Raw genomic sequence first — 27,313 nt, 5'->3', positions numbered from 1 at the left:
GCTGTTCTCTACCACGAGCATCAACCACAGACAGAACCCCCTAGGTGCAAAAAAAAGAAGTGCCTGTAACTTGATAATGAGCCTAGAAGAACCTGCTTTCTTTGCTCTTGGGCCCAGCGTTTTGTGACGTGGGACTGCCTTGAAATGTACACATATTGAAAGTATCTATTTCAGAGAACCCTTCCTTTTGCCACCACTGCCCTCATTTCTACAGTAGGAATGTTTAGTTTGGCAAGTAAACAAGTTCATATTTAGCCCACAAAACCATTTTCAAGCGTGCATCAAGAATGACTGCCTCTCCAATGTAACCGTCTCCATGTATCCTTTATGTCCAGAAATATAAAATGCACATGTAAAGGGACATGTAATGTTAAGTGATGTACTTCTGTGGGTGAGAGAAGGAAATGGAATGTAAGCACTGTCTACCGGATTAACCCTTTTGTACTCTGGTTAAGATGTTCAGGGTCCAAAATGTTTGTGCCCAGATACACATACTAGAAAATGGTCAATGCTCAATCAGAATTATAAGGTAAAACCAAGTCAAGTAGAGAAATGTTTCAGTACACTGAAGGCAGCGCTTGTCCTATAAAAGTTTTACAGACAAAAAATAATTTAAAAAACACCCAACAGATATCTTTTGTTTAGTTAAAATAAATTATTAAAAGGAAAATATTATCCAAGAGTCAGAAGAAATATTTTTTATGTGTGTGTGTGACAGAGAGCGAATTAATCCAAGTCAGCAATCTCCCTCACGACCTTTGAGGACGCTGTGTAACATGAACAGTGTGCCCCGGACTGGATGGTTTGACAGTTCATTCCAGGGTCAGTTGGAAGTCGGCTATCCAGGAAGGGTACGGAGTCACAATGCCAGAAGTCATCGCTCTAATACGGTAGGTGATGTGCCAGTGATGGATTGGAGGAGACATGATTGCACTCGCTACCGCAGGGGGCAGGACTGAAGGTATATCGGGGGATATGGCCAAGCGATCTGTTCCTCTGTTATGGTTACGATACGACCTGGAGGAGCAAAGTGAAACCGTGAGTGTTTAGTGTTGTCTTGTCTGTCTGATTAACTGTTGTTATTTGTTATTGTAGGTGGCTAAAATCTGGTAGCTGTCGCTATTAAGCCAGCATCAAACCCGGACTTCACTGCACCATTGTATTCACTGTTTACGTATTTACAACACCACTTGCACCCGGAGCACTCACTGTTGGACTGGTGAACATGTAGGTGCTTGAAAGTGTGTGTATTATTATTTTGGGACTGAACCCCATGGTTTTACTGACTTTATACATCGTTGTGTATAGTCAGTATTATTATTTAAAGCAATTAATAAAGCTTCGTTTTCACCATTGAACTGTTGTTGGACTGTTTTTTCTAATCACTGCATCACCTCTACACCTGTGCACTACAAACCACTTTGCATGTGATAACAAGATTTGACCACAGCCACCCATAATTTTATGTTTCTGCAGATTTGTGAATAGGTGAGTGAATTCTAGATACAGAAAGCCATTTACGCCAAATCGTCATTAGCATTATTTTTGTCTGATGGAGGAACAAAAACACCATTTATAAAGTTTTTTTGTTCTTGTTTGGTAACTTTATTTTGTGAGTTTGTGAAAATATCATGCTAAGTAAATCATTTTGGGAATCTAGCCCATTGTCACCTAAAGGCATGAAAAAACCTCAGACAATGAAAGAATTTCAAACCACACACTTTTCCTATGAGTGGTCCATGGGATAGTGGGATCATAGCCACTTCACAGATAAATGTACAGGCAGCTCCAGGATGAAAAACTATGATTTGCTTTTTAAAATTAAAATAAAAAGAAGTAGAAGAGGCTCAGTTCAACAACAACAAAAAAATGATGTGTTTCAAAGAAGACGACACATATCATTTTGTCAGAAAATAAATGCGGGCGACTTCAAAGGCTCTGTTGTATTTAATGATACAGATGCTGTTTTTCCCTACAGACTGCTTTTCAATGTCTTCACTCTATGGACTAGAACTGCACAGAGCAAACTACTGAGGACTCATTCACAGGGTGTTACATTGAGATTCCCGGGGATAGGAGCGGCACTGCAATATATTTTACTAATCTCAGAAAGAACATTTGCTCTTCAGTCTGTCTTATACACCAACGCTTGCCCAAAGACTTCTCACTGTACTGAAACAATCTTATTTGTAGTAATACAAACTGGAAGTGAATATGAATTATACACTGCTTTGTATACAAAAAAAAAAAAAAAAAAAAGAGGTTTAGATTTGTTCTAAATGTTAACAAAATGCAGTAATGTTGTAATTAATTAATGTACTTCCTATTATGGAGATGATTTATATTAAACTAACCCAGGGACAAAGAGGCAGCAACAGTCCCGATATTTACATAGCAACCCTTCAAATCAGTGCTACAGTTCATTTACATGAAGATGTGAAAGTGCTCAATCACAGGCTGCCCGTGCAGTTTCTAAACAGAGTATCTAAAAAAGTGGTATCGCTCGCTTTGTTAAACAAGAAATTACATCATTAAACTACAAATAATGTATAAGGAATCACTATGGCAATGGAAGCAAGATGTTAATGATACAAAATACGTATTTTTAAGCGAGAGACATATATATTATCCAGGAATGTATTAATAGAAATATCTACTGAATTCCCCCCCCCCCCCATTTACAAATGCTTACAAACTGGTTTGTGAACAGTTTTCCCTGTGTTTATTCAGTGGGATCACTTTGATTTGAGGGTTTATTTTATTTACTTATTTTATCCTCTGTTGCATACATCTGCTGCCACCACCAGGACATACGTGAAAACAAAGATATTGTATTGCAGAAGCCTAAAAAGCATAACACTGTTTCCTTACTCCCCCAAAAAGGAATATTATTGAGGTACTAGGATACCAGCCAATAGGGCCTTGTTTAGTCTCTCTCAAGCTGTCCGTCCGTAAATGTTACATTATGTTTTGTCACCTCCTGACATAGATTGCAGCTTATTTTGAGTTTTCTGTCTAGAATATGTTGAGTAAATTATAAATAATTTAGATTATTATTATTATTCATTTCTTAGCAGACGCCCTTATCCAGGGCGACTTACAATTGTTACAAGATATCACATTATACATTATTTCACATTATACAGATATCACATTATTTTTACATACAATTACCCATTTATACAGTTGGGTTTTTACTGAAGCAATCTAGGTAAAGTACCTTGCTCAAGGGTATAACAGCAGTGTCCCCCACTGGGGATTGAACCCACAACCCTCCGGTCAAGAGTCCAGAGCCCTAACCACTACTCCACACTGCTGCCCGATTACAGTGATTTGGTGTGGGTTTTTATATGAATATAGGATATGTTTAAAACAAATACATACATACATTATTCACAGTGCTGTCTGGTCATAACCTCCTTATTGTACTGCGAGAAATATTTCCTAACAAGCAAGTTATACTGTATAATTACTGCACAGTGGATTCTATAAATATCATGGAGTACATATAAAGAAGACTTGAGGAGAGTATCCTCTGACCAGTATCAAAGGAAACACCAGGATGAGAATTTATTTACACTGCATCACTCCTCAAAAAGAGTAGTGTAGTACATCTCCTTGAAACGAATCACCAGGCCTGTGTTGCATGGGGTGTTGGGGGGGGGGGGGGAAGGGGAAGATTCAATTTCAACTGCTTCCTGAGGCCATCAAGGTGCACTGTGAGGCCAGTTGCTAATAAACTTGTTATTGTGTTCCCATACACGTACAGCTGTGAGCCGACGTGAAAGCAAAGGCACATTATGATTTCAGCTATCAGCCGCTACTACCACCTGGAGAAGCGAGGCGCTCTGATGACACAGAAGCGAGGCTAAATCACCATCACAGAGGCGTGCAGACAGCGAAATTAAAGGCCAAAAAATGATGAGGGGGGAAAAAAAAAAAGATTTGTGTGCAGTCCCTACAATTGGCATCCATTAAAGCTAATAACTAATCGCCCTCGCAAGTTCCTAGCTCTGAATTACCAAATCGGCAAAGAAAACAACATCCGTCCACTTTCACACTCCAGTGGAAGAGGTGGTCCCTCGCGACGGGACTGCGCAGTCCTGCCATCTGGAGAATAAATCGAGTGTGAAGTACAGTATAGTTTGGGACCAAGCTCCGTGGCGGCAGCTCAGCAGTTAGTTCATTAGTTCCAAACTTCCAGGGATTAGTCCAGCATCTATTCTTCTACTGGAAAGGATGAGACAGACTGAAAAAGCAAAGCTTCAAGGAGGAATGCGACAACTAAGTAGGAGACTATAGGGCATATTGTACGAAAATAAAAAAGGAAAGGAAAAGAGAAAACGGATTAGAACTGTGCTTTAGCTAACGCTTGTTGGTGTGTGTTAGGCTTTATTTTATTACATTTAAAAATAAAGAAAAAAAGAAACATACATTATCTCTGTATTAATGGCATTCTGCCTGACTTGTCATGCCACCATGGCCTACAGCTTCAGTAAGCAGTTTAACAGCACTCATGCATCCTGTCACATCAGTCTTTTCTAGCTTTTAAATATGATACCTGCCTCCAAACAGCAGAATGACTGACATTTGTGTTTTGTTTTTAAGAATACCACTGGCCTTCTCCAATGCATCTGCAGGCTCATCAATCCACAGGGTGAGGCAGTGCTGTGACATGAAGCGATTCAGGGAAGGAGCAGCGACAGCAGCTGACTCGGCCTTTCATTTTCCAAGCAGAAGAAAGGTTCTGTTGTTTGTTTATTTATTTAATGTTATTCAAATACAGCAGCATTTCAATAACGTCAGCCCTGACACATGGCAGCAACAGTGTCTACCCTTTTAATAAAATAATTTCTGATTTTGTGTCATTGTGAATTTTTTTTTTTTTTTTAACCAACTGTATTCTGAAGTTCCCAGCAGATAATTAGATTATATTGCCATAAAAACTTCATTTCAATATGTGAACATTATTTTGCAACCAATAATAAATAAAACATGAAAAGCAAGGGAACTGAACTGCATTTAGGCTACCTTGATATTTCCTGGTAGGTTAGTTAAAGTTTTAAAACTGACAGAATTTGCCATAATATGCATCCTTACTTAAATGAATACTATTACTACAGATTTTTTTTTTATTTATCCATTTATATCCGTTTCATGTTTATTGTGTTTATAACAAGGACATACTTGGCAGAGAATGGTTACTTTGCCTATTGAGTGAATAAAGGCCCCATCCTAATACCCTTTTCCCTTTTCTCAGATCAACACTGGTTAATATTCTTCAGCAAGCTAATCCTTTACAGGCAGAACGCAGTCTGTCAATTGAATGAAAAAGGATTTTTATTCAGCTGTTTCAATTATTTCTTCTAAATAGTATTAAGACGGTGTCAAAAAAAAATAAAAAAATCTGAGTCAGGAGGCTTAAGTAGAAAAGAGTAGGAGGTATGGAGTTAGCGGAATATAGAAACACAGGCCCTTCATTGTAATAAATAGAAAGTAAGTTAAAAAATTATTTTATATCATCCTGACCTTTCACAGCTGTACTGTAAATGGTCTTGATTCAGGCTATACAGCATTTTTCAAAAGGAAATTAGACCAATTGTTCTTTGTGCAACTTATGCAGCACACCTTTGTCCACAGATTTATTAAATATGATATGCATTTTGCACAGCTGAACACATTAAGACATATACTACTCGGTACATTCTTTCTGATGCACTCTCAGGATCTGGATGACCTGTCTACAGGGTTGGATAAGAGGATATTGAAATGAGCGTAGCCCATTAGCCAAGGAATGTTCTGGCAAACACAGGTGAAAGATGTCCTGGCCTACCCTACCCCCTGGTGAACAAACTACACAATGTACAAACCAAGCAGGTGCTACCTTTTTGCTCAGCGCCACACCGTCTTCAAAGTCGAGCACCGCGCTACCCACATTTAAAGAGGCCAGCTTGCGCAGTTTTCTTTCATCATTTCCAGGTACGTACAGGACAGCCCGCCTCGGTATGTACTTGGAGGGAAGAGTGTGCTGGAAACGGTGTTGGAAGCCCAGCTCCTGTCTGTGCACCCACACTGACCATGAAAAACGGCCTCTGGAACAACATGAACAAACACAAGTTCTGTATAAAAATACACTTACTGAAAATAAATAAAAACATGTTATTGTGTTTGCTTTACTCCCGACATTTTCAACCTGGTTAAAGAGATAATAACCTAATAAGGAATGTAAGCTGATAATTTTGGATTATAAGCAATTTCCTGTTTTCCAAATGCTGTTGAAAAACATTTCCATTTTATTGAAACCTAATAAAACCCACATTTGTTCTGCTTTGTGTCACAGGAGTGCAAAGTTTACAGACGTTTTAGCAAATCTACATCACTTCTCATGCAGATTAAGCATGACTTGAAAGCGAACCACTGATTTGAATTTACAAAGGAAAGATCCACATTGCATGTGTTTACAGTTCGCTTGTGTTGCCTTTTAAAGTAAATATGGACAAAAGTCTAATATTTGTAACTTTAAAGTTTAACAATTGTTTTATGAGAAAAATAGTGCTGGTACTTTTACTTCACACATTCTTACATGTGTAGGTACTCAAGCTGAAGTATCATACTTAAAAGTATTCACACATTTTAAATCTTTTTTTGGAGATCACTTGGCAAAGTACATGTTGTTTTAAAACACATTTTTTTTTACATTATAAAAGGTATTTACACTATTCATTATTCATTTTTTAAAACAGATATGAGGAGACTGCAGAGTTATTAAACTATGAATTTAAGAAATATGTGGAATGTGGAACAATCTGGACTGATCATTAAGCTTTAGTAAAAACGATATTTCTAAAGCACACACACCCACACATATACAGCACACCAGCACACATGTCAAGTAAAATCTATTGCAGGAAGCCTGCTTTGAAATCATTCAAACAAGATGCATTACAAAACATTGACAAGTACTAAAACAAACTTTGTAACAGCAATGAGAGAAACTCCCACACAACTCACTTACAAAGTTTGTTTTCCTTTCAGCTTCTCATTCAGCTAGATGTGCAATGTTGACCAGCACTTTGCAATGGTTTATCACAGACAGATCGGAAACAATTGTTCACTACTCATCCCAATTTTGAAAGGCTTAGCACCCCCAGCTGAATAAACCTATTAAGAGGTAGGCACAAGTATGAGAAAGGGGGGGGAGAAAGAATTCAGAAAACAATTAAAAGTTTGAGCAACACAACAAATCTACATAATACTTTCCTCTAATTAACACAGGACGATGGAAGCTGTTTGTTGTAAACACCAGCCAAGCTTGTACAAACAGCTCACAACAGAGCCAAAAACTCTTGTTCACACTAAGCATTTGCCTAATGAAAGCAGTCTTCCAAACACTTTTATTGGTACAGCTGCCGAGCATGCATTTTATCACACATGCTGATAACCACAGTTATGGTACTCACATTTTAATTATTTGTTCTGTAGGCCGGGCTCTCAAACAATTAGCGCTAATGAATGGCCAAAATAGCTGGGATCATATATGTCTAATTACAGTCAAGTACAGTTCTCGCCTGCATGTGCATTTCAATTTAACTCTAAGGGATAATGTTTGTTGATTGTATTTATGTATGCTGTGAGCTGTGAAAGAATAAAAAGAAGAGAACTGCTCACTAATAGAGGGGGTAAAGTATTCTCCTTCCTGCCTTTGTTCTCACAAGAAGCTACAGTCACTTCAGTAGGCACTTGATCCTGTCATCCACGCTTACAATTGCCTTCCAATATCAATCAAGCAGAATCTGAACTAAGATGATGTAACTACATTGTGTAATTAAAAGCAATTCAGGTAGTTATTGCTTAGGGCACTTTGCAGGTCCAAGTACATAAAGTGGCTCTGTGGGGATTCTAAACGCTGCAGTGTTTAAATTTGGTCAGTAACAATATCTCACAAGGGGAAGGAGGAGGAATATGCAAAAACCTTGGTGAGGATTGTGAAACAGAAAAAGGAGGAGGTACCTGCAGCCACTTGAGGGACAAAAACCTACAGCACCCATATTGACGGGGAAACAAAAAAAAAAGCAAAACAGCAAAACTGGAAAGAAAAAAAAAAAAGAGGTTTGCAAAAAGAGATTCTACATTCAATGAAAGCTGCTGCAGGGTGGATGTTAAAAATACATTAAGTAGCCACTTGAAAGGCAAACAAATTATGATGTAAGAGGGGTGTTTACAAAGTAATTCACAGTAATGAGCAGAAGAGAGCAATTCAAGAATATATATTAATAACAATTATTTACAGAAACAATATAGAGAAAAGGTTTCTCATATCAACTCGGGAATTGCAGTCCTCTTCACTGAATGAAACAGGGTAACACAGAGGGGGGTTCAAAACACAGTAGCCTAGTAGCTATTGGACACTAAGGGATGGTTTGCCTCCCACAGTTGCATTTCGAGGTAACGAGATCCTGTAACACAAAAGAAGGCGCTCCCAGTTCTTAAATGTGCCTGACACACATTCATTACAGCCCTTTCAAGGTTTTACAGTCTGCAGATTTTACTTAGACCCCATTCACACTTGCGATTTAAGGTGGCCCAGGGCCGCTTCAGGGCCGCCTTTTCTCATATGTGAACACTCCAAAAAGAAAAGGCAGCTCAGGGCTGGCCTAGATTTAGGCCGCCATTTCAATGTGGCCCAGGGCCTGCAATCCAGGACCTTTACATATATATGAACGCAAAGCAGACTTACGGCCTCCTTTTCGTATCACATTACCAATTTGATTTTGTATGATAACACGAAAAACACAGATTTTCTATGATGTCTGAGATTTTTTTGTTTTACATTTGGGGAGGGGAAAAAAACACGCAAGGCTTTTTTGGTTTGTTTGCTAATAACAAAATCAATACACGTACCATATATAAACATTAACTTTGCTTTAAATTTACGTAAACATACCCTGTCTAATAAAACTGCTTCCGGTATTCAAGTTCAGTGTTGAATGAGACTTCAGTCAGTATCCAGAGCTGTTCAAAGATGCCGAAAACAGTAACAAGATCAGTTCAACGAGTTTGGCAAGGACGAACTTCACGTCGATTGTGATGTGCTGTTTTGTACTTCAAGCAGCAAGGTTGTAGATTACACTCATAGACAGGTGATTCTAGAACACATGGGAAGCGCTAAACATAAACTGAATTAAAGGAAACGTAAACAGCAAACTTGGAATTCTTTTCGGTGCTCAATGCCAGCATCTCACGACAATCTGTCTGGAGAATGCTGCAGCTCTATTTTACAATAGCCATCCGGATAACGAAGACACTCTGAGTTGAACTAATATGATTTTATTTATTTTTTTACAACAGGGAACTATTTGTAATATTTAAAGTAAAAAAAAAAAAAATGTTTTATTGGTTAATGGCACTGGTAAGCTTGTAATTTGCACAGAATACGTATAACTGAGAAGAAACATTTGTAATGTAAATGCTATGACTGCACTGCATTGCATTCCCTGCCTCGAGATGGCTTCACATGTACCTGCGTGGACCTCTCAGAACTACATTTCCCAGCATCCTCCTGCTCCTGGTGATGGGAAATGTAGTTCTGAGAGGTCCATGCAGGTACATGTGAAGCCATCTTGAGGCAGGGAATGCAATTTAAAATTTAAAGAAGTGGTCAAAAAGTTCAAAAAAAAAAACACACACACACACCCTTACGTAAACAGATCTAACAACACATGGGAACATGTAACACAATAAAATTAAAAGGTTCTTATGTACCCTTTAAATAATAGTTTATTTTTGTATAAAATTATTCCAGGTGTAACTGGTTATTGAATAATTAATTATTATTTAATACTGTGTCTTTCCTTAGGAGGGGGCAGTAGTATTAGGTGGTCAGTTGTGAGCGTGTCTTGTGAATGTCAGTCCTTGTATGTACAACTCTTCCGTCATTTCCAATCTGAGTGAAGTTTCCACTACGATAATAAATATTTATACCTGTGAACACTAGCAAGTTGCTGTTTCCTGCATTCTAAATACCTCAGTGTCCTTGAGAGAATAATTTGATTGTGGGTGGGGTTAAGCTCAGACTGTCACCCCGTTACACACCATAACATTAAGTCAAAATAGTCAATAATATATGTGTTTTTTTTTAAATATATACAATAAAATTGCTACTGTACTGCACTGAAAAAAAGTGTAGGCTATCTGTTGTTCCTTTAAAAAAAAAAAGCAAAAAAACCTACATTTTAGGCCTGCTTTTCAGTCACATATGTGAATATGCAAAGGCGCCTTAAACCGCAAATGTGAACATTGCTGCAGACCTAAATATGCTCGCCGGCCCTGAGGCGGCCCTGGGCCAGCCCAGGATATGCACACCACAGCATTGTACATGTATTGCATGTACTGTAGCCGAGTTTTCATTTTCTGCCACAACAAATTGCTGGAAAGTGAAATTGTCATCATGGTAGTTTTTAATCAGCAGTTGACAGCAAATGAAAGCAAAAAACTGGTACACTATTTTCTCCCCCCCCCCCCCCCCCGCTACATAATACAATGTCAAGGGACTCATTTAAAAGTATGCAGAATCTTGGTTCACTGGTGGAAAACAAAAAAGTTAAGATTAAAGCAGTAGTCATGTATTATTGTTATTAATATTATTTGTATTATTTATATTATTATGATTTATTATTACTATTAATATGCTTATGACTATTGTTATTACTATTGCTGTACAGTGTCACCCAGGATAGCCCACGTTCTAGCTCAGATTTACATCCCACTCTGCCACACCCTCTGAATTGAATGGAACCACAGTAATTAAAAACGTTGCTCTAAATGTACACCCCTTGCCATCTATGGTAATATTTCAGATATGTATAATTATTACATACAGTACCTCAAAGCCACACAACTTCTAAACATCTGTTAAAGATTGTCCTGCCATGAACCAATTATGTTTTTATAGTTTAACAAATCACCTGGCACATAACATTTATACAGTATTCCTACACAATGGGTTATAATAATATAGGGCAGCATATATACATTACTAACTGCTGTAAAACAATCACAGTAGTACATTCTGTTACTGGATTTAACAGAGACATTGCCAAGCAGTTTGATGCAACTGTTTCAAATTATGCTAAAAGGTTGTACATTTAGTGGTCCCAGTTGGAAAACCCTAAAATGATCTCCACCTCCTTTCTTTCCAACAACCTCTCAGAGACAGTCTGTCTGTTTCATGTGATTGAATAGAGTTCCCAGGGTTTACAGTTCTTGGACATTCTTCCACTTATTGGCATCATAATGCCATGGGGCAAAAAATATCTAGTTTTAATCTAGTATAAAGGTCCGAGATAAACCACAAACCCAAATAAAATCTAATAAAAAGGACCATTAAATGATCTAAAATATTTTTTTAAATATATTTATTTCTTTCTAAATTAACCTGGTGTTTAGATGAGCTTGTGGTTGTAGGTTGTACTACAGACATGTTAACCTCTGGTAAAGTTAACATGTCTGCAGTTTCCCTTACTTTATCAGTGCAACAGTCTACCAATACAAAGCACATCAAATAAATAAGTAAAGTAAGAAATCAAGCAATCCTTAAAACTGAAGACAGTCAAAAGTCATTCTCCCCCAGCTAAACAAAGAGAGAAAAACAATCCTAATGAAAGCTAATTCTCAGCATGAAGTACCAGTTCCTGTTAAGCCCTGGGTCTGAAGACTCAAGCGTGGACCAAAAAATTACTGAAATTATCCAGCACACAAAGGAGGGGCGAGGGAACTAATCAAACTGCTTTTGCTCAACACAAGGCTTGACTGACTGATCCAATCCTTGCCTAAACAGGATAAACTAGTGGCAAGTGACCCCCCCAACCCATCTTGAGAGCTACACAAGCACTAGTTGTTTCACTTTCCTACACTCTCCCTTATTAGTGAGGATTATTGCAGCTTAATCTACAGAATGGACTCAAAGCAAAAGTACCTGATATATCTACCTGTAAGCTATCATTCTTTTTACGGCATGACATTTTAACAGCACATTTACATTTTACAAAATAACTAGGCAGTTAATGACTGTGACCTTATGCCTTCAGCCTATAACACAGTATCAATGTGGTTTCCAATCAGATTCAATGGTTTTTAGGCCTACCCTGCTCATAAGCAGAAGATCATCTGAGACACATGTCATGGGTACAGCTGGCAAAAAGTCTTCTTTAATACAGTAGGTTCTTAGCAATGTATTGTCTATAAGCACCACACCACAATTGATATTTTAATTGCTGTATCAGATGCTCTATAGACGATCAAACTTCTGGTATGCTGTTTAGGGAAGATTTCAGACAAGACCAGGACAATTGATTGTTATTTTCTTAAGACAAAAACACCTTCAAAAAAGGTGAAACAAGTGTTGGGTGTGGGAAGGGCAGGGGGTTAGCTTTTAACTTAGCATTTTTATTGACTTCAAGAAAACAAAATAACGGGGCATATTAAAAGTGTGCATTCTGCAACAGACATTCAGGCCTTTTGAGGCCTATTGTTCCACTTTGAAGAGAATAAAAAGAAACCCCACTGTTTGAAATCCAGTGGAACATCCCCACAACAGAGCACAACTGTTCCCTTATGCATGAATGGGAAAGAGATAAAAGAAAAGATGGACTTCTGAGGTGCAGCAAAAAACAAAGGCAACAAAAGTGCTGATCATGAGGGAATGACACAACTCGATGCGGCAGAAAGGCAAAGAGAAAAGGGCCTCAGACAATAGCACACACAGCCAAGTGACATGCTGAAGAATTGAAAAATCTACAGAAAAAGCGTCTCTCTTATTCTCCAAACCTGACAAGAAACAATTACTTGTCAGCTCTGCTGTTGTAAACAGATCACTGAAATCTGGTAAAAATCGCCTCAACTGAGTACTGGACTCCGTGCATCCCCCCCCCCCCCCCATGCTTCAAAGTTCTGGACCTCGAGCACAGATTAGTTCAGCAGATTAATACTGCCTCAGTTTCTCAGCCAACCAACATTAACACTCCCGTGATACATTTCTATTCTGTTACGGCCTTTATACTTAAGATAGTCACAGTTTTTATTACACAGTGTCAGTACTCAATACCATACTTGATTTACCAACATACATGTATGAACATCTATTATATTCTGCTTTATTTATTGACTTTTAACAATACCTCAAATGTTTGTTTGTTGTGAATAACTTAACAGAAATAATTGTCTTAACTGCTAGGCATTATTACACTAAAAGCTCACACCCCCATTTCTCATACTTTGCTTCTACTGAAAACATACTTCATGAAGTACAGGAAGCTGTGTGTGCTCCTAATTTTAAATCACTCCTAACAATTAATTTACAGTAATATCATGCCACCTCGAAGGAAAACTGAATTTTAATTCAGTCAGCAGAGACCCACTGAGAGATGGGGACTTCAAAATGCTGACAAGTGTACTTATCAGGCTCCATAAGTGTTGAAAAAAATATATTCCCAGGCGCATTTTTTGTTTGTTGACATTTAACAAGTTTGGATCATATCGCTTTTTGAAAGTCTGCAGCCAAGATTTTTGCAGATTACTGACTACCATACCGACTACCCTTTCCAGGCACCAACCAACAGTGAAGAATACTGTAACGCAATAATCTGCTGAATGTTTAACACTTGTTTCAAACCTCACCAGCAGCTCAGATTAAACTAAAGGGCTATTATTAAGCCTGCCAGTATGCCTGATTAATGGATAAATGCTGTAATTGATTAGCTGAGAAGTGGTAATTAAAACAGAGTTCAGCATCAATAATGACTCCCTGACAAAGGTAGCTGACATAAAATGTAAAATGATAGCCTGCAGCTACAACGTCATCAAAGACAAGCAATTCAAATAAAGGAACTGCCCAGTCTCCTGCGCTCTGCATTTCTTTGGTCCTTTTCTCTTGGTAATGCTGTCCGCTAAACTGACAGGAACTATTATGGGAGCTGCTTGTCAATTCACCTTCATAAAACAAGTTGTAAAACAGCAAATAAGAGGCTTAAATGGCTTCATTATCTATGGTGCTCTAAATCAAGCCACAGAGGTGTTGCGTTCTCGTGATTTTGTCAAAGCAATTCTCTGAATGGCCGCATTTGGCGGCCTAAACTTCAAGCTTACTTTACTTTCATAAAGGCCTTCCGGCTGACTATGCAGAAGTTACTGCGTTTAAGGCTAGGTTAACCAACTGAAAACAAATACTAGCTGAGTGCTAATGAGGCACTTCACAGAGTACAAGACTGTGCCCAGCTTTTACCACGGATAATGCCTTCCTCCTTGTCATCATGCTCACGATATGGAGTCAAGCGTTTAACGATACTTAGCATTAATTATTTATAAAATCTTAATTAAACCATATTTGCTTGCCCATAGCAAAACAAAGTGACAGAGGGATAAAAATGCAAAGAAAATATCTTCTCCATGGGAAGCTTTTATAGAGAAAAAAAAAAAGAAACCAAAAACAATTGCTGAGCAACAAAACTGCATTTACATTGCAATTATTTAGGCCAACAAAACTGTATTTACACTGCAATTATTTAGGCCAACAAAACTGTATTTACGCTGCAATTATTTAGGCTAACAGCAACACTAAACACTGCCAGAAAGACAGATGGCCAATAAATATGCACAGTTGTATTTACACTTTATGCTAAAATAAGAGACTTTCAAAAAGTGATCTCTGGGTTTTGACATGTGGTGTGATTGGCAGAATGATAGAAAATTCCTCCTGTTTTTTTTTTTTGTCTGACCAATAGTTTTTAATATATGGACCTTTCAGAACTGGGGGGAAACATACTATACTGTGATATGATTCTCTAAGTTCTGATATCATGGTGTTTGCATCAGTTCAATGAGATATAGGCCTACAGTATATTACACCCCGTTCACACCCCATCTTTGCTCAGCAACATGCACAATACATAATAAACCACTGCCCTAGCGCCATTAGAATAACATTAACAACAATAATCACAATAACAGGCATTGGAATATTACAGTGTGTCTCACCCTCACATGGTGTGTCAATGATCTTAATATGTGTGGATGAGAGCAGTATTTTATCAGTGTGTGAAAGCAAGCAGCTAAAAGAAATGATCAGCATTTTAATGTAAAGACGTACACTTCTGTAGCTATGTGTATCGTTGCATGCAAAATAAATAATGGTGGTTGAATATGCCAAGTCGTCAGCACCATTATTGAGATCCACAATCCTGCATTTTTTATATTTAAATCGCTTAGTTACTAAATAACAGGAAGAAAATGTAATTGTGACAAGTTAAGTTATGAATGCACTGCAGCTCATGTATTATGTGAAAGAAACAACCTGAATGTTAACCACCTAGATTTTGTTAAATTTAATATTTTTAAAATTAAAGTTGTACAATGTATAAATAATTACAATTCAATACTGCTCCACTGCTGTCTTGTCTAGCAGAGCATTCACCTTTCTATTTACCTTTCACGCATGTGGGAGTATGGGAGTGTCTACTGAGCTACGTAACCACGTTGGTCATGTGATACGAAAGGCCGGCCCTAAATCTGCTTTGCGTTCATATATATGTAAAGGCCGGCCCTGGTCCCGGATTGCAGGCCCTGGGCCACATCGAAACCTAAATCTGGGCCGGCCATGGGCTGCCTTTTCTTTTGTGGAGCGTTCACATAAGAGAAAAGGCGGCCCTCAAATCGCAAGTGTGAACTCGGTCTTAATAGCAACATAATTACATAATTCCCCATGAGTTCACCTGGAAGAAAAGTCAAATCTGAATTTAATGATTATTCCTAATATCCTAAAATTGTCAAGTTAGCTTTATTCATGGATTACCTTTCCTAAAGTAACTCTAGGTATTCCAAGAGTAGTGCTAATCAGTGAAACCAGCATGTTCTAAATAAAGTAGTAACAAACCTCCCTCCAATTTCAAAATAGGTTTGTATAGAACTCAAAACTAAAATATCATAAGCACCACTGATCACCAGACCCAGGATGTCTGTGCAGCAACATTATTTAATGTTCTTCAAGTGAAAAAATAAATAGCATTTTAAAACAGTTGGCTTGTCATTTATTTTATTTTTATTTATTTCTTTTGGGGGGGGGGGGCTCTACATTTGGGTAAAACCCATACAATCATTTTAAATCAGACTGGAATGAATGAGTAATTGTATTATAAATGATTAATTTATGAAAGTATAAACATCAAGTCTGATTCTTTGAAGCAGAATGATATAATACAACCCTAGAAGACAACAGAATCGTGATTTTTTGTTTCCTTGTTGTTCTTTAGACATCTGACTCACGCATTCTCCATCACTGCATTTGCTGAGCAACACATCTATTAACACAGCTTTCCTGGATAAATACTGAGTCATCTTTACAATTCTGGGGGCTGATGAACCCAGTTAAAATGCACCTATTGTATTGTGTTCAGTGTGTTCCTAAACAAGGAATCTAACACAACACAAGGGTGTGCAAGTAATTTCAAACAAAGAAAAAAATCCTGATCACAAAAACAAAAAAACAAACAAACAAAAAAAACCACAGACTAAAACCTTACCAGAGTGTCGGACAGTACTGGCCGATCATAATGTATTACCCACCTACTACATGTTAATGTTCACATGCAACAATTGCTGCTCATAGGGACATATAAAGGTCAGCCACTGTTGACCCCTTCCAGGAGATTTTGACACAGAGATTTAATTAAGTTAAGCTAGGAGACTCTCCAAAGGGAAAGGGACAGCCTTGCAGTACATGAATGACAGGAAATTCCTTATAGCTTCTTAGGTATGCATTAGGTATCTATTACCCTGTGTGTGGGTCCTGCCATTTTTGCACGGTATTGACAGCAAATGATTTACAGTCCCCCAGCACCACAGGTAGCAGTCCGTTGAAAACCATCTAGGGTCAACAAAGCAAGGAGGCAGTCTCAACCTATGCCAAACACATAGAGAGAATTTGCTTTGCTGTATAGGTAAACTATTTCAGTTAACACAACCAGGTTTATCATGAATGAATTGTGTTTTTGTGATTTTAGCCAACAGAAGTCCTGATTCTACTGGTTAGAGGAAGATACTGGTTAAAGCGCACAGTGGAAAGCTGGTTCGAGAAATTTCATCACTGGTTTAATTATTTTTAAAGAAAATTTCCATTAGGCTTTGATAATTTAACCGTTAAATAAAATTTTTTAAAAAAACTGATTTATATATATATTTTAAAAAAAAAGGCGGATTGGTATTACCGAGGCACAAGAAATGATAAAAGGTTTATGTACATCGCCCTGGATAAGGGCGTCTGCTAAGAAATAAATAATAATAATAATCAAAAAAGATTAAAAACCAAAACCATTGTCTGGCTCCCAGTCTAAGCATCTAACAACCAGATAAAGTGGTCTAAACAACCTACAACTGAAACAGTAGGCATAGATTGAATCGTCGTAAACGTATTTTTATATTTGTAAAACTTTTTTTTGTATTAATCCTTTGTTTTCCCCCAGCAGATTTTTTTTTGTTTTTTGCTGGTTAGTTGAGTGTGCCCTCTAGTGGTGACATATAGTACTATAGGCAGCTCAAACCACAATTACCATTTAGAGATTTACTCTAATTCAAGCAAAATACTTAATTATTAATTATTTAAAGCTATAGCAGGTCACTTAAATCCCAAGGCTTCTCTTTTCTACACAACTGTAGCAATTATGGATGCAATGCAAAATAAGTGTGAAATATCAGTGTTGCACCTAGCTTGTACCGACATATGTATAACAACGTGAGTTCTCCAAATCTTGCACTGTTCTCAATTTCTCCACGGATATGCAGCCAAAGTCTGTCGATATATATATAAGCTGCAATTAGCTATTTATACAGTACAGTATATCAACTCCCCAGGGTATGAATAAATATTCAAATGACTTCCCCCACTATAGGACCACCTAAAGTGACCAAGAAAGACAATTGAAATAAAAGGCCTGCTGTTCTAGGTGTGGTTTAAAAATAAACAAAAGTGGTTTGATTTCTTTACAGAACTTATTCTTCCCATGTCTTAATGTTCAGAGTATCAAATTCAACTCGCCAGCCCTCCATTCCCCCTGGAGGATTGGTCTTTCTGAAGCTCTGGCCTGCACATGTCGTACCACCATGGCAAGTGACCCACCTGCCTCATCAGCAGTAGAGTTCAAATCCCAGGCGGGGCCAGGGCTTAATGCAATGGTAAGCACAGTTTCATACTCGCTGTCGGCTGTGGATTTAGCTTCCTTCTCCATAAAGGACAAGGGCTGGACTAATGGCCGAACCAAAACGTTGGAGAGAGCTTCAATTCCATCCACCTGGCCTCTGGTATGGACGATGATTTATTCCACGATAAAACTGTTTGCCACTGAGTCTGTCCCTCGTTTAAAGTTAAATGTAACTAGATTATATAGCTTAACAACGTTGTATGGAAAGTCTAGTGTGATCTGACAAACATACAATTTTTTTTAGAACTAAACAGGGTAAAAGTTACTGAAATGACAAAACAGATCCAGGCTTACGGTGCAATATTACGTGAAGATATTCTTAAATCTTTAGCCTCATGCTTAGCCACTGCCTGGATGAGTCTTGATGCTCTACCTATACAATCCCAAACTGTCCTCAATGTTTAGGCTATATAGCCTTGTTCTCTCCACTCCAATGCCTGCTTTCCTGGCGTCTATTCGTCAGTCCGCAGCAAGCTGTGCAGCTGGCAGGGTAATCCCCCCCCCCCCCACCGCAGAATCTGACCGCTAACCTCATTCCTTGTGCAGTACATAATGTGCTTAATCCAGGTTTTCTAAGGACCCCTGAATGACAGACAATTCACAAGAAGCTGACAGTAGGGCATGTACTAATAGCTGCCCCAAGGCCCCCATGATAAGCTACATTTCAGAGCATTAAAAAACAAAAAAGGCCATAATTGAAAGCAGCCCATGACTCATGGCTTTAAAAAAATGACAATTATAAATACTGGTTGTTTCATAACAACCTTATTGTTAAGCCTTTATATTCTTACAGCTCCTATTTATGTATGTCTTTTTGTGGAGCATGTGTGGAAACAGCAGCTTCCCTTTAGTTCAAGGAACTCTAGTTCAGAAGCTACTCAGATGCTGCAGCACTGACAACACTACAGTAAAGTGGGTTAAATATAGAAAGCGTCAAAAGGCAAACATTCAGCAAATGCCAAGATTGCAGGGTAATATCTTAAAAATAACCTCTAACCAGTTGAGTAAGTGTTACATGGGCTTTAGGGAACGTGAGTACTGGGAGGGAGGGATAGATTCTGTTCACTTTAAAATCATAGCTATTTGTACTATGGGTTCATTGGTGCACTGAGAACCTAGCTTTACCCTTTGGACAGATCAGTACAACAGCCTTTAATAAGTCACATTAATTAATGTTAAGGGCTTCAGGTCTCAAAGAAGGAGCCCTGTCATTTACACTGAATTTAACTCGAGGAAGAAACACTGCTGCCAAATACGAGAGGCCGTTTAATGCTCTCTGACCCTGGAAGTCCATGAAGGAAACAACAGTACTCAGCTTTCATTACTGACAGGATAAATGTCCCATTAAAGATGATAGATACTCCCACATGACCAAAACAGAACACAGCCCCCTAATATATAGTACAGCATCACATAATAAAATATATTAAAAAAAGAAAAATGCTTGAAATCCTATCATTTATGAATCTGCCTTTCAAAACAGATTGGTATTTCAGCTTGTTTCCCTAAAGAGGCTTCTCTTTACATGTCTTTATAAAGGGACCCGTCTTCTTTCTGTGCTAGAACAGCTGCTAAAAAACTTTAAAACTCTATTTTCAAGCGCATCTCTCCCTGAGAAAAAGGATGAACCTAAATCTGTGTAGGTTCCAACCAGAGCCAAAATGAACAAGTCTTAATTAATGTAATGCATAAAGGCAAGTGGTATAATGGTTTAAACGAAGTGCTGAAATGTTTTTAAAAGGCCCTTTAAAATAGTTAAGAATGGCCTTTCCTTTATATCTCCATCCCAAAACACAATTTCACTCAAGGGCCTTTTATTCTGCACATCATAACAAAAGCCAAACGAAGACAGTATGTACCATGCTATGAAACGAGAGAGTCTCAGAGTGTCTCAGAGTGAGCCCCGGAGTCCTCTGCGCCCTGAAGTCTCTTTAGAGATGAGATCCCTTAATTAATACTGGCTTAGGCAGGTTTAGTCCGTACACTCCAGGGTGCTTCCTCCTGCCCAGGCATTGGTTGGTACTGACAGTACAGGAACTATTCCCGGCCTCCTCCGGAGAAAATGAGGGAAGGCTCAACAATGACAACAACAATACTACTACTACTACTACTACTAAGTACTACCATTTCAATTTAAAACATTAGCCTTCCATGTTGAGGTGAGTGCATCCCTATGCTGCACTGTCATATCTACAAACCCAAATATGTTTATTGTGAAAATTAATAATAAATTACATTTCAGAGAAGATTGATGGAAGTGTTTGCTGGGCCTTCATCGTCTCTAGAGTTACAATCTGTTCAGAACACAGTTTTCATCACAGCTGATCTGAAGTGATTTGAATCTGAAGTTGACCCCAGCTATCTTTGCTACAGTACCTGGTATGGTATCAGTGCAAGCATCCCAAGCTGTACCTTCAGGTCTTTGGATGCTGTTCTGATCTCGATTTCCATTCTATTCTTTATATTTCAATCTGTGCGCTCCTCACTTAAGAAATCCTCATCAATAAAATACTGGGGCCTATACTTATAATTGCTCAGAATGCCTGATTTGGTAAACAAAGTCATGAAAGTGGCAATATAAATGTCCAGGTTTATTATTTTTATTGTTCCAGTGCTACTGCTACTACAATTATAATTATGTTGATGTTAGACAAATATGCTTAGTAACTATTTCAATATACTTAATTTACAACACAGTTCCAGAAAAGGCAGACAAAATTATGATCCAGCTCTAAGCTACATATATCATATTAATAGGGGCTTAAGGCTTTTCAATGCATCACTTGCCTTTGTAAAAGCCAGAGCATACTTTAACAGTGTTTTACAAGGAAACTATGAGTTTTGCTGACAAAGTACAGAAATAAATTATTGGTGCTTTTAATAAGTGCAGTACAGTGCTACATCTCCTAAAATTGCATTCCTCTGCTAGGATTAATTACTTTTTTTTTATCACTTAGGAAAGGGCTGTGGCTCCTTAACATTCCTAAAACAAATCAAAGCCCTTCCCTTACTAACTAAAACTCAAATCCTGTACGTTGGAGTAAATAAATAAATCAATCAATCAGACGTGTTTGTTTTATTTACTAAATTACCAGGTGGCCGCATTTCTTAACAGAATCACCTGGAGAATACCGGCTTCACAGCATCTTTTAAAATCGACATTAAAACCGGTATGTTTGCTTCTGTGGGTGGGGGCGAGGGAGGGGTTAAAGAATCATATGGAAGAATGTTTCTGTAAGCCGTTCAAAGTACAACCCTGTCCTCCTTCACTATGAAACTGGAGCAATAAATAAATAAATAAATAAACACTACCACACTGTCCCCTCCGTAATGTCAGCTTTCAAAAGCCCTCATTATGGGTTGCTATCTGGCAAGTTAAAGCCCTTGCTTATAGCCTGAATCAAGTGGACAGGGAGTCCCACACCTGAAGTACCAACGGCACATACTGACGGTCTTATTTATGCATCCTCCCACTGCCATGTTGAGGACAGCTTTAGGAAGCATAAGCAAAAACTTGGGGGAAAAAAGAGGAAAAAAAATAACGAAGCATCAATCCTGAGGCCTCAACAGCCCTGTGGCAGCGGCAGCAGCAGCAGGGTAGGAAGTGGCTGATGTAGGCTTGCCAGGCAAGGCCTGCTTATCTGGCTAACGAGTGTGGGAATAAAGGGAACAAGGCACCCAAGAGACCCGTCAGCGAGTTGCTAGGTGGCAGGTTGAAGCCTCCACTCCCCTCCAGTCAGGAAAAGCAAAGGGGAACCCCTCCTGCAGGATGTAAAGGACAGGAAGGAAGAAAAAGGCAGAGACCCAAAGCCAGTTTCAGAGACCAGGGCTGTTACTGAAGTGTGTGTGTTGAGGGGGGTCAGACTGTCAGCTTCTGGTGTATCAACAACACATCATCAGCCACAAGTGATATATTTAGTTCCCCTTCCTAAACTGATTAAGGCTTGCCCCCTTTCAGAACATGGGAAATGGAACCTGCCAGAAAAAGGGCAAAACAATAAAACAACCTATCTGTCATCATTATACAGTACATTTTATCATAAGCAAATGTGTGCATACAGTAATTAAATATTAAGGGTGGTCCTACCTATGATTAATGGAAACATTAATATGCATGTCTGGCTTCAAGTAGGTAGACAGAAATGATTTAGGTCTCCATTTATGGGGGGAAAAAAAAAACACACTATATTATATATTTATTTTATTATTTTTTATTTTTTTTATCCAGTGGAATTTTTACACAATTTATCCCTTATTATCCTGTGGTTACTATTTCAAACCCATATCAGTACAACTTTAAAAAAAAAAAAATTAAAAGGACTATATATGATTCAGTAATACAGGTAATATTTTATATTTACAGTAGCAGAATAATTATATTTTGCAATAAGTCACTGCTTGTTGATTTGCGAAATGCTATATTTCAGGATTATGTTGTGCTTGTATCATTTTTACAATGATGTCCAGTTGACAGAAGGTAATTGAGCTGTACATACTGTAATGTGAAGATTCAAAGTTACATGGAGACTGTAACAGCACAATACTGGATTGAAATCACAACAGTGTTTTCTTTACTGTACTGCAAACAATTTGTATAGGGAGAAAAAAAAAAAACCAGGAAAGGGCTAAATCATAACTAATGACCGAAACACAATGAAGGTTTCTGCAGGAGCATTCTGACAGCACATGGAATCCTATCATTCTAGAGACCCGGAGCCAAGTCACTCGACCCAGCTCATAACGAGTAATGCCAAATGAAGGCAGCCTAGAATATGGAAAGCTTTGACTGGTGAGACATACCTTGAATTCACAGTCATTTCCAACCGCTGATGAATGGTTTACATTTTTTGGAGGCTTTAAATCAAGCAAAGATTCATCGATTACTAAAAAAAGCTAATTTAAATTGATTTATTTATTAATAAAATCTACATAAATTGAATTAAAACACTAAATACGGGGCTCCCGAGAGGCGCATCCAGTAAAGGCGCTCTCCATGGAGTGCATGATGTTCCCTATAGCTTGGAGGTCGCAGGTTCGAATCCAGGCAATGTCACAGCCAACCGTGACCGGGAGTTCCTAGGGGGCGGCGCACAATTGGCAGAACGCCGCCCTGGTAGGGAGGGCTTAGGTCGGCAGGGGAATCCACGGTTCACCGCACACCAGCCACCCCTGTGGCCAATACGGCGCCTGCAGTTCTGCAGTGGAGCCATCAGATCTGTGTTGTCCTCCGGCACTATAGGTCTGGTGGCCTCGCTATGGATCCACAGTGCGAAATATGACGGATTGGCAGGAACACGTTTCGGAGGATGCGTGTTCCAGCCTCCGTTTCCCGAGTCGCCAGGGGGTTGCAGCGGTGAACCGGGATACAAACAACAATTGGGCATTCCAAATTGGAGAGAAAACTGGGGTGAAAAAAACATTGGCGACGACTAAATTAAAAAAAAAAATAAAAAATAAAAAAACACCAAATACAGAAAGGCCAATGTAATGCATATACTAAACAACTGAGATCTTTGTCAAGTTATTTCATTTTGAATGTAAAAATTTGAATTACCGAATGTTTTGGGGTACACTGTTACTGCAACAACACATATTACTCAGGCAAGACAAGCCCAGATTTTCCTCCATATCCTGAGGGGGTAGAAAGCACACAAAGGCGAATGCAAGGGTGCCCAGCCAAGATCAGCTACTCAACACAACTGGGATTTGAACCAATGAGCTCCTGATTTCACTACTCCCTCCTCCCTCCACATAACTGTGCCTTCACTGGGGACTCAAGCATTCTTTTCTTAACATTAATTCTATAAATTCTATAAATAAGTACAAGTAGTAATGCATGCCCTGGAAGACACATTATATATACTTAATGTCAGCTGAAATGCTTTTTTCTCTATCTGTGACAGCAGCTTAATTAAAATATGCAAGTTGCAGTACAGCAAGACAAGTCTGCATGTTCATTTAGACAACAATCTGACAAAAGAAAATCTAAGCAGCTGTAATTATGGGATATATCACATTGAGGTACAGTGAATGTGCCAAAAGCCTCGTTGCTAATGAATGAATAAGGAGTGGTTTGTCAAAAGTAAATATTTGAAGGAGTAAGTATTGTGCCAAAACTGAAAACAGGATTCTATTTTTTTGTAAGCAATTGCTGTATCTTCATATTAAGCATTCAGTGGTTAACTAAATATAACTAGAAGTCCTCATTCTGACTATCCCTGTATCCTGTATTTTCTAATTATCACCTTTTAAAAGCCAGCTGGGTGCATTCCAGATCATCAGGGGGCAATTCCATTTGCAATGCTCCGAGACTAAGTCACGATCAAGTACTTCAATCGTAAAGTTCACAAGAAGTAAAGAACTGTATTTTTAACAGGTCACCACAATGCTAATTCAATAGCCAAAATATCCAAAGCGCAAAACAACTTCCATCCAGGAGAGAACACAATCAATAAGGCATTAATGCCACTCATTAACATATACTACATTACCTTAATTTGCATTTTTATCAACATCCAAACATTTGACTTCCCTGGATAAAGAAAGGCAATTTGTTTACAGAATATATTAGTCTTCTTTCGAGTACACTCTCCTCAGAACATATGTCTGCAAAGATTTCAAAATTAAAGCATGCTTTTTTTTATTTAATTGCCTTTGTATTTTCTCCATCAAACCATTCACTAACTAGAATACCATGCTGGGAAGAGATTTGGACAAATGCAGAGTTGTGATTCAAACCAAGGTTCTCCCTGTCCATTTGATTTTCTTTCCTTTCCCTTTTCCTTGATTTCTCCACTCTCCATAAATAGAAGCATTTAACTCTGAATTAATTTTCATGTTTAGATAAACCCTGCTGTGGTGTGGCTTTGCTGGTGCATAATAAAAACCTGCAACATTGTGCATATGGTCTTTTTGGCCTTGAGGGTATTTTCTATCTGGATTTGCACTACCAAAGGCAAAAAAAAGCTGTTACTTTCAACACTCTGGGGCAACGTCATACTGTAGTCTATCAAATGAAACATGAAGGAAATAAAAGTACTTGTGGTTTAACCCCCACACAAACACCTTGCTCAGCTATCAAGGGTGAAGTTAATAGTAGTCCACAGCCTGTTCCTGCTTAAAAACTGTTGTAACATTCTGCAAAATGTAGCTCTATTTTTGTACTGGGAACTTACCCGTTTATGTTATATTTTCTGCAAGTTTGCAAAAAGAAAACAGTGTGTAATAGTAACACTGACGGTTTATCAATTTCAACACATTCTTTTTACTGTGTTCAGTCTTGGCTGCTTGTGTTTGATCTCACTTTAACCCACTGGCTTTCAGTCTGGCAGATGGAGTCAAGGGTGTTACTCTCCAAGATGGGTAAGGATCACAAAGCTAAACAAACACCTAGCACACAAACAGTGTTTAATGTACTGTATATAATGCAGCTGTTAAAGTTTTGAATGCCAGAGTATAGATTCAGGCTTTGTAGCCCTGCTATTACAAACACCTACCCTGATTCCGGACAGCTTCATTTAGTGTGGCTCAGATGGATACCAAAGATTTAGACTCCCAGGCTGTAGCACATCAACACAGGAGCCTAGAAAATATTAGAGAGACACAATTTACATCAGCTCTAAAAAGCACAGAAAAAAAGGTTTGTTTTCAAGCATATGCTTTGGCACCATTAACAATGGTTCATATTCAACTGACCTAGTAACTGTCAAGCTTCCAAGGGCTATCCAACCCATTCAATTAGATTAAATACAACTCTGACAGGTTTTTTAAAAAGGCAAGCCGTACCACATGAGATTTTGATAATTCTATCAAACCTGTTTAGTGTGCTTGACACTGAAACCTTGACTAAGCAGGTACACAGTATTACCTACATATATTAAATAAAAGGCTTTCCAAGAGCCTTATAAAACAATACAAAGATGATGAAGAAATAGCAAATTTAACATGGGAAGTGACCTGATGAAAAAATGCAAAAATATATTCAATTCAATTCAATTCAATTCAAACCTTTATTTAACCAGGTAAAGACAAAAGATATATGCAAGCCATTAATTTATGATTAGACTTAGCAGCTGGGACTGATTTTGCTAAATACTTCCCTATTAAGGACACTTACAAAAGTGTTAAAATAATTCGCTTTGTGGTCCCGGGAAACCTAAATCAGTGCATAATGAGTTGTTTGCTAGTGCATAATTCGTCTACAGCAGCTAATAGGTGTTAATTAGATTAGAAGAAAATTCTTTATACAGGCTGTTTGATTTAAACCTAATTTTCCCTGAAGAGTATCCATGTTTCCTGTATTAATTAAACATTCTCATTTAAGAGTCCAGCAGGGTTGGAAAACAAGACATAATATTTATCACGCTGGTATCAATGAGGAGGGAAAAAAACATTATAAAAACAACTAATTTAGAAAAGACAGTTAAATCTTGAGCTTCAAGCCTGCCATCTGGAAGCAAGCAAACAAGAACGCACGCAGCCATGACACATGGGGCTAGAATTATTTACTACAATTTGCCTAACTTATGTGAAAGGAAACTATACATGTTGAAGAAACTACAACGTTTATTTGTAATACTGTAATACATTTGTAATATTGTTATCTTTACCTGATGGGAATTGCACAGCTGGCTGAATTTAAAAGCTGCAAGATCCAATTTATATTTAGCTTTCTCTTTTCCAAAGGAGAACACCATCACTTTAAACTGTATTTGAATAGGTTTATTTTTAATCATGCTAGCATCACATCAAGAAGTCTGTGCCAATGTCATAATATGTTACAATTTATTTTAAATGTATTTTTATGTTCTTGTGGTATGGTTCTGTAGGTGAGCTCATTCTATAACAACAACAAAATCAGATTTTAGCACATTTTCTGAAGATTTATTTTTTGATTGTTGTTCTAGATGTTGTTTTAGGCCTAAACTTGAAAGCAAATGTATCAAAAGCAAAACAGACATAATGAAGGGAAGCTCAGTGTATTTCTGTTTTTTTTTTTTTTTTCCAGATCTTCATATATTTCTCTTGTAGCTTATTTTACCAAAGGGAATAAATAAAATAATGGAAAA

General features: G+C 38.0%; 1 long non-coding RNA gene across 3 annotated transcripts; it reads right to left on the bottom strand.

Moving 5' to 3' along the window:
• Positions 1 to 561: 561 nt before the first annotated feature.
• Positions 562 to 26,228, bottom strand: LOC131696699 (uncharacterized). Of its 3 annotated transcripts, none has more exons than XR_009329387.1 (4): positions 25,941 to 26,228; positions 25,742 to 25,827; positions 5,885 to 6,092; positions 562 to 1,017 (listed from the first exon to the last, which is right to left on the bottom strand). It is a non-coding gene; the product is annotated as an uncharacterized LOC131696699 (long non-coding RNA). The 3 variants fall into 3 exon arrangements; XR_009329388.1 differs by lacking the exon at positions 562 to 1,017 and adding an exon at positions 2,938 to 4,230; XR_009329386.1 differs by lacking the exon at positions 562 to 1,017 and having other exon boundaries at positions 4,829 to 6,092.
• Positions 26,229 to 27,313: the final 1,085 nt, after the last annotated feature.

The sequence above is a fragment of the Acipenser ruthenus genome, chromosome 8 (assembly GCF_902713425.1).
Source record: "Acipenser ruthenus chromosome 8, fAciRut3.2 maternal haplotype, whole genome shotgun sequence".
Taxonomy (NCBI): Eukaryota; Metazoa; Chordata; class Actinopteri; order Acipenseriformes; family Acipenseridae; genus Acipenser; species Acipenser ruthenus.
This window is presented reverse-complemented; position numbering and strand designations above follow the sequence as displayed.